Raw genomic sequence first — 7730 nt, 5'->3', positions numbered from 1 at the left:
CTTTCACTCATTTAACCAATCCACCACCCCCCTCCTGCCAACTTCCCCTCCAGCAACACTTGTTTGTTCTCTAGAGTTAAGAGTCTGTTTTATGATTTCTCTCTCTTTTTCCTATGTTCATCTGTTGTGTTTCTTAAAGTCCACATATGAGTGAAATCATATAGTACTTGTCTTTCTTTGGCTGACATTTCACTTAGCATAATACTCTCTAGCTCCATCCACGTCGTTGCAAATGGTAATATTTCATTCTTTTTTATGGTTAATATTACTTTGTGTATATATACCACCTCTTTTTTCAAATTTTTATTTAAATTCTAATTAGTTAACGTATAGTGTAATATTAGTTTCAGGAGTAGAATTTAGTGACTTACATATAACACCCAGTGTTCATCACAAGTGCCCTCATTTTATTTTTTAAAGATTTATTTATTCAAGAGAGACACAGAGAGAGAGAGAGAGAGAGGAAGAGAGAGAGAGAGAGAAAGAGAGAGAGAGAGAGGCAGAGACACAGGCAGAGGGAGAAGCAGGCTTCATGCAGGGAACCTAACGTGGGACTCCATCCTGGGTCTCCAGGATCAGGCCCTGGGCTGAAGACAGCACTAAACCACTGAACCACCTGGGCTGCCCCACGAGTGCCCTCCTTAATACCCATCACCCATTTAGCACCATAACCCACCCACCTCCCTCCATCAACCCAACCCTGTTTATTCTCTATCATTAAGAATTTCTTATGGTTTATTTCCCTGTTTTTTCCCCTTCCTATATGTTCATTTGTTTTGTTTCTTAATTTCCACATATGAATGAGATCATATGGTATTTGTCTTTCTCTGCCTAACGTATTTTGCTTACCATAATACACTCTAGCTCTATTCACATCATTCCAAATGGCAATATTTCATTTTTTTAATGGCTGAGTTATATCCCACTGTATATTTATACTGCCTCTTCTTTATCTATTCATCAGTCGATGGACATTTGGGCTCTTTCCATAGTTTCACTATTGTTGACAGTACTGCTATAAACATTAGGACGCATGTACCCCTAAAAATGTGTATTTTTGTATCTTTTGTTTAAATACCAAGTAGTGCAATTGCTAGGTCATGAGGCAGAACTATTTCTAACTTTTTGAGGAACTTTCATACTATTTTACAGTGGCTGCACCAGTTTGCATTACCACCAACAGTGGAAGAGGCTTCCTCTTTCTCCCCATCCTCACCAACACTTGTTTCTTGTGTTGTTGATTTTAGACATTCTGACAGATGTGAGATGATAATTCATTCTGATTTTTATTTTTATTTTCCTGGTAATTAGTGATGTTGAGCATCTTTTCATGAGTCTATTAGCCATCTGGATATCTTATTTAGAAAATTTTCTTTTCATGTCTTCTGCCCATTTTTTAACTGGATTACTCAATTTCTGAGTGTAGTGTTTTATAAGTTCTTTACATATTTTGGATACTAACCCTTTGAAAATATCTTCTCCCATTCCATAGGTCTCTTTTAGTCTTGTTGGTTTTACCTTCACTGTGCAGAAGTTTGTTATTTTGATGAAATTTCAATAGTTTATTTCTGCTTTTGTTTCCCTTGCCTCCAGTGACGCTTCTATTAAGAAGTTGCTGCAGGCAATGTCAGAGGTTGCTGCCTGTGTTCTCCTCCAGGATTTTGATGGCTTCTTTTCTCACATTTAGTTCTTTCATCCATTTGGAATTTATTTTTGCGTATGATGTAAGAAAGTGATCCACTTTCTTTCTTCCACATATTGCTCTCCAGTTTTCCTTATACCATTGTTGAAGAGATTGTCTTTTTTATCATTGGATATTATTTCCTGCTTTTTGAAGATTAGTTGACCATATAGTTGTGAGTCCATTTCTGGGTGTTCCATCCTGTTCCATTGATTTATATGTCTGTTTTTGTGCCAGTACCACACTGTCTTGATCACTACAGCTTTGTAATACAACTTGAAGTCCAGAATCATGATGCCTCCAGCTTTGCTTTTCTTTTTCAGGATTGCTTTGGGTAGTCAAGATCTTTTGTGGTTTCATATAAGTTTTAGGATTGTGTGTTCTAGCTCTCTGAAAAATAATGGGGTATATTGATAGGGATTATATTAAATGGGTAGACTGCTTTGCGTAGTGTGACATTTTAACAATGTTCTTCCAATTCATGAGGATGGAACATTTTTCCTTTTCTTTGTGTCCCATTCAATTCCTTTCATAAGAATTCTATAGTTTGCAGAGTACAGATATTTTACCCCTTTGTTTAGGTTTATTCCTAAGTATATTATTGTTCTTGCTGCAATTGTAAATGGAATCAATTCTTTGATTTCTCTTACTGATATTTCATTATTGGTGTATGGAAATGCAACAGATTTCTGTATATTGACTTTATATCCTATGACTTTGCTGAAGTCATTATATGCCACATTTTCTTTACCCATTCATCAGCCAATGGATATTTGGCCTCTTTCCATAATTTGCCTAATGTTGATAATGCTGCTATAAATATCAGGGTATATGTATCTCTTTGAATTAGTATTTTTGTATCCTTTGGGTAAGCACCTAGTATTGAAATTGCTGAATTTGGTTAGTTCTATTTTTAACTTTTTGAGGTACCTCCAGACTATTTTCCAGAGTGGCTGCACAAGTTTGTATTCCCATCAACAATGTAAGAGGGTTCCCCTCTCTCTGATCCTTGCCAACATCTGCTATTTCCTGCTGTTAATTTTTAGCCCTCTGACAGATGTGAGGTGATATCTCACTGTAATTTTGATTTGTAACTAATATCACACTGTGCATTAACTTAAATTTAAACAAAAATTTTGAAGAAGAAAATAAAATACCAACACTGTTATTTTTTCAATATTATGAAATATGCCTTTATATATTGATAGTTTACATTTAAATAATACGTTGATAATAAAAGTTGTAGAACCAATGCCAATGTATGTGTAAATGATCATGTGGTTTCCCCACACAACTAAACAAGTCTACAAACAATGCTATCTACCCAGAGATAGCACCACACTGTAAAGGTTAAGGACTCAGTTCCACAAGAGTGCCCTCTAGTTCAGATGCCCAGGTTGTTACTTGTGCTTCTACTGATCTGTTGCAGATTGAGGTTGCCACAACATCCTAATTGGGTTTGATTAATTTGCTAGAACAGATCACAAAACTCAGAGAAACATTTTACATACCAGATCCCTAGTTTATTATAAGAGGATATAGCTCATTACGTTGGCATGATTGATTAATCATTGGCAGTTGGCTATCAAGTCAACCTTCAGACTCTTTATCTCCCTAGAGATGAGGAAGTAAGACTGAAAGCTTCAAATTCTATTTCCAAAAGTTAACTCATTAACATAAACCCAGTTGCTGTGGAAAGGGACTTGTTATGAATAACAAGACCTTTTTTACCTTTATGGCTCTAAAGCAAATTTTAGGAACTGAGGAAAAGAGAACGAATATTAGAAGAGATTCCTATTGTTCTTATTACTACAAAAATTCCAATGGTTTGGGGACCTATGAGTCAGGAACTGTGGATGAAGGCCAAATATATGTGGGAAATATACTTTGGTTATCTGCATGACAAAAATATATTTCTTACAAATCACAATATCACTGGTAATGATAAATTTGAATGGGTCATTTAAATTGAAAAAGCTTAAAATATGCTATAAAAGTTTCCTTTGACATTTACCCCTTATCTCACAACTTTCACGGTAGTAAATTTTAAAGATTTATATTTATTTATAGTTTGTTACCTAAATACCCATAAAAGTGTGTGTGCCTAAATGTAAATACATGATGAGTTTATATGATGAGTAATAAATGATGAGTTTATATGAAAACTGATGAAAATTAAATGTTTTCTTAAAATATATCATTGAATAAAGAAGACATAGTTTAGTATTATGGGAGTCAGAGGATTGAATGTCCCCTGATTTTTAAAATTTGGGACAATTTCATACTAAATTGAGATCCATACTCAATTTACATTCAAAACCCTGTACAAGGGATGCCTGGGTGGCTGAGCAGTTGATCATCGGCCTTTGGCTCAGGGCATGATCCTGGGGGGTCCAGGGATCAAGTCCTGCATCAGGCTCCCTGCAATAACCTGCTTCTCTCTCTGCCTATGTCTCTGCCTCTCTCTGTGTGTCTGTTATGAATGAATAAATAAAAAATAACCCTGTACAAATTGGCATCAAAATAACTTTCAACCTTATTTTTAATCTACTTCAACTTAAAAAGAAATCTAGTTCAACCTCAATTAAGTTTATTCTCCATTGATTTATTTACTCACAACATATGCATTAACATTTTTCTAGATATCAAGTACCATGCTAGGTACTTGGAATCAAAATATAATAAGATGTATATCTAGACATCAAAGACTCTAAGTTCTAGAGGGACAAGGGACACAGAATCTCATAAGTATAAAACAATGTGGCAGAACAACAATTGAGAGATGTGCAGAATTTTAGGAATGAACAGAAGATGTGAAACAAAACATGATCTGTAGATTGGGAAGGATTTCAAGAGAGGATTTTTGGAGCAAGTGACCTTTGAATGAAGCCTTTAAAGATAAATAGTACTTACTTTAGTTAATAGAGTTATGTGCTGGATGGAGAGAGAAAACTAGGCAAAGAAACATGAGCAGAAGCATAGAAATGGGTAGTAGTATGGTGTGGACAAAGGACCATATGTAGTTTGATAATGCTGAAGCATAAGCATGAAACAGAGAATGATAGGAATAAGGCTAGAAAATTAGAAGCTAAATCATGAAAGGTACATATTATATTTTATGTTGTTGGTAGGCTTTGAAAGGTTAGGTAAAAGTTTTAAACAAAGCAATTTTTATTTTAATTCATGTCAACGTCCATAAAATAAATATACACTGAATGAAGAAATTAATTATGGTAGATTTGTAAAGAATTTAATGATTAAAAGATCAAAAGCAGATAAATTAATTTGGAAGAGAGTGCAATAGTTTACAAACAAGAATATGAGGACTGAAACTATTCCAATCATTATCAGGAAGAGAGAAATGACCTCAAGAAATATTTGGCAAAGTATTGTCAAAACACATGGATAATTGAATTTGGACATGGACTTCCACTTCCAGTGATAAAGCAGACTAGGTAATGTGAAAAACCTACTACTAAACATTTCAAGAAAGTTAAATAAAGTATATAACATCATACAAAAATACATTATAAGAGAAGTCTATGAATTACTATGCCAATGAATTATATAAAATATACTATTTCCTGAAAAAACTTTCCATAACATAATATAAAATGGAAAAGTAAATAGAATCTAACCAATATAAACCTAAATCAGTAGCTTATAGCCTAACGTGTGTGTGTGTGTGTGTGTGTGTGCGTGCAGATAGTTTTATAGTCAGGATCTATGAAAATGTTATGTTAAATATTTTTCCTTTTTTGCATGATATAATTCACATACCATAAAATCTACCATTTTGAAATATGGAACTGAACATTTATTAATATACTCACAGAGCTGTGCAACCATTACCTATATTTAATTCCAGAAAATTTTTATCACTCTAAAACAAACCCCATACTTATTAGCAGTCACTCTTCATATTCTTTTATCCCCAGTTTCCATCAAACACTTATCTGTTTTCTGTCTCTATGGATTTGTCTATTCTGGACATTTCATATGAATGGAATTATACTCAGGGCACAGAGGTGAAAGAGCACCTGGCTCTGGGGATCCCAAACAGACCAGGTTTGGTCACTCACCACTTACAGAATCCAAACGTGGAGAGGAGTGATGGTGAAACAAGACAGGAAATTATTTCAGTCAGGCGAACACTGGGAAAACAGCAGACTAATGTCTCAAAAACTGTCTCTAAGGTGCTGAAAGTACTTCTAGGTTTATATAAGGAAAATGTGATACAAGGATTAGTGGGTACATGCAAGTGGACACTAAAGGTCAGGTGTCATTGTAGGTGCTGAAGGATACCAGAATATGCCATCTCAAAATATTCCTCTTTGTCTTAAGGGTTATTGTGAGCCGATTATTTTTAAGAAAAAACAGACAGAGAAATAGATCTGAAAACCAAATAGAAGTTGCCCTTTTGTAAGAGATGTTTGTTTAAAATTTTAAGTTCCCATTTATAATGGCAACAACCAATGCCTGGTAATAAAATTGAGCAAATTATTTTTGTATAGTGGTGTCTGGGTGGCTCGGTTACTTGAGTGTCTGACTCTTGGTTTTGGCCCAATTCATGATCTCAAGGTCATGAAATCAAGTCCCATATCAGGCTCCATGTTCAGTGGGGACTGTGCTTGAGATTCTCTTCCTCTTGGGGCACCTGGGCGGCTCAGTCAGTTAAGCATCTGCCTTTGGCTTGGGTCATGATCCCAGAGTCTTCGGATGGAGTCTGGCATTGGGCTCCTTGCTCAACAGGAGCCTGCTTCTCCCTCTCTCCCTGCCTTCCACACCCCCTGCTTATTCCCTCTCTCTGTCAAATAAATAAATAAAACCTTTAAAAAGGAGAGAAATTATCTTCCTCTCCCTCTTCTATATCTCTAAAACAAATAAGTTTTTTAAATATATTTTTGTAGAAATTATAAAAATGTTGTCAAAATTACAAGATAAACTTAATTAAATGAAATGATACATTATAACCTTGGAAGGGCGAACAATATGGCATATATGACAGCAATCCCTTAATTAACCCATAAATTAAATGCAATTCTCCTTGAAATCCTAAAAAGATTTTTTGTCATGAAATTGACACACAGATCCTAACATTTATATAAATATACAAGATAAAAAGAATAGACAATATAATTTCTAAAAATAAGGGGAAACATTTTGTACAACATAATAAGATATTGTAAATATTTGGTAAGAAATACATTATTATTACAAAGATAGACATTCCCCAGTTGACACAATATGAACCCATACATATAAAAAATCTGACATATTTTAAAAGGGGGTACTATGAATAAGTACAGAAAAATATGGGCTTTTAAATGATACTGGAACAGTTAGTTATATTTATGAAAACATTTTATTTACTCATATTTTACACTATAAACAAGTGTAAATCTCAAATTGAGTAAAGATTTAACATGAAAAATAAAACTCCAAAACTTTTACAAAGAAAAATGAGAAAATGTCTTTGACGTTAGGTTAGGAGTAGATTTTGTATATAAAATGTACACAAAAATACCCTTAAATCTTAAAAAAAGTAATAAATTTAGTTGTATGGAATTAAGGACTTCTGTGTAATCAACTACTATAAACAAAATTATAAAATAACTATTGGGAGAATTATTTGTAATGTATCTATCTGGAAAAAGATTATATCAAGATTGATAAAAATACTTTTCATCAAGGAATAAGAAAGATACAAAAATTCAAAATAAGACAAGTGCTCGCTTGGGCAGCACATTTACTAAAATTGGAAAGATACAGACAAGATTAGCATGGCCCCTGGGCAAGGATGACATACAAATTCGTGAAGCGTTCCATATTTTTTGGTGTATATTACTAAGACATTATAAACGACAAATACCCATCATTTGCTTCAATGTGGATAGGACTGGAGGGTATTATGCTGAGTGAAGTAAGTCAATCAGAGAAGGACAAACATCATATGGTTTCATTCACTGGGGAAATATAAAAAATAGTGAAAGGGATTAAGGGGGAAAGGAGAGAAAATTAGTGGAAAACATCAGGGAGGGTGACAAAA

General features: G+C 34.1%; 1 non-coding gene across 1 annotated transcript; it reads left to right on the top strand.

The window, feature by feature from the left end:
* The first annotated feature begins 7409 nt into the window (after positions 1-7409).
* On the top strand, positions 7410-7516 carry LOC121483629. Its single transcript, XR_005985760.1, has one exon. It is a non-coding gene; the product is annotated as a U6 spliceosomal RNA (small nuclear RNA).
* The last annotated feature ends 214 nt before the right edge of the window (positions 7517-7730 follow it).

This window comes from Vulpes lagopus, chromosome X (assembly GCF_018345385.1).
Source record: "Vulpes lagopus strain Blue_001 chromosome X, ASM1834538v1, whole genome shotgun sequence".
Classification (NCBI taxonomy): Eukaryota; Metazoa; Chordata; class Mammalia; order Carnivora; family Canidae; genus Vulpes; species Vulpes lagopus.
Note: the sequence above shows the minus strand (reverse complement) of the source record. Positions and strands in the feature narration are given on the sequence as shown.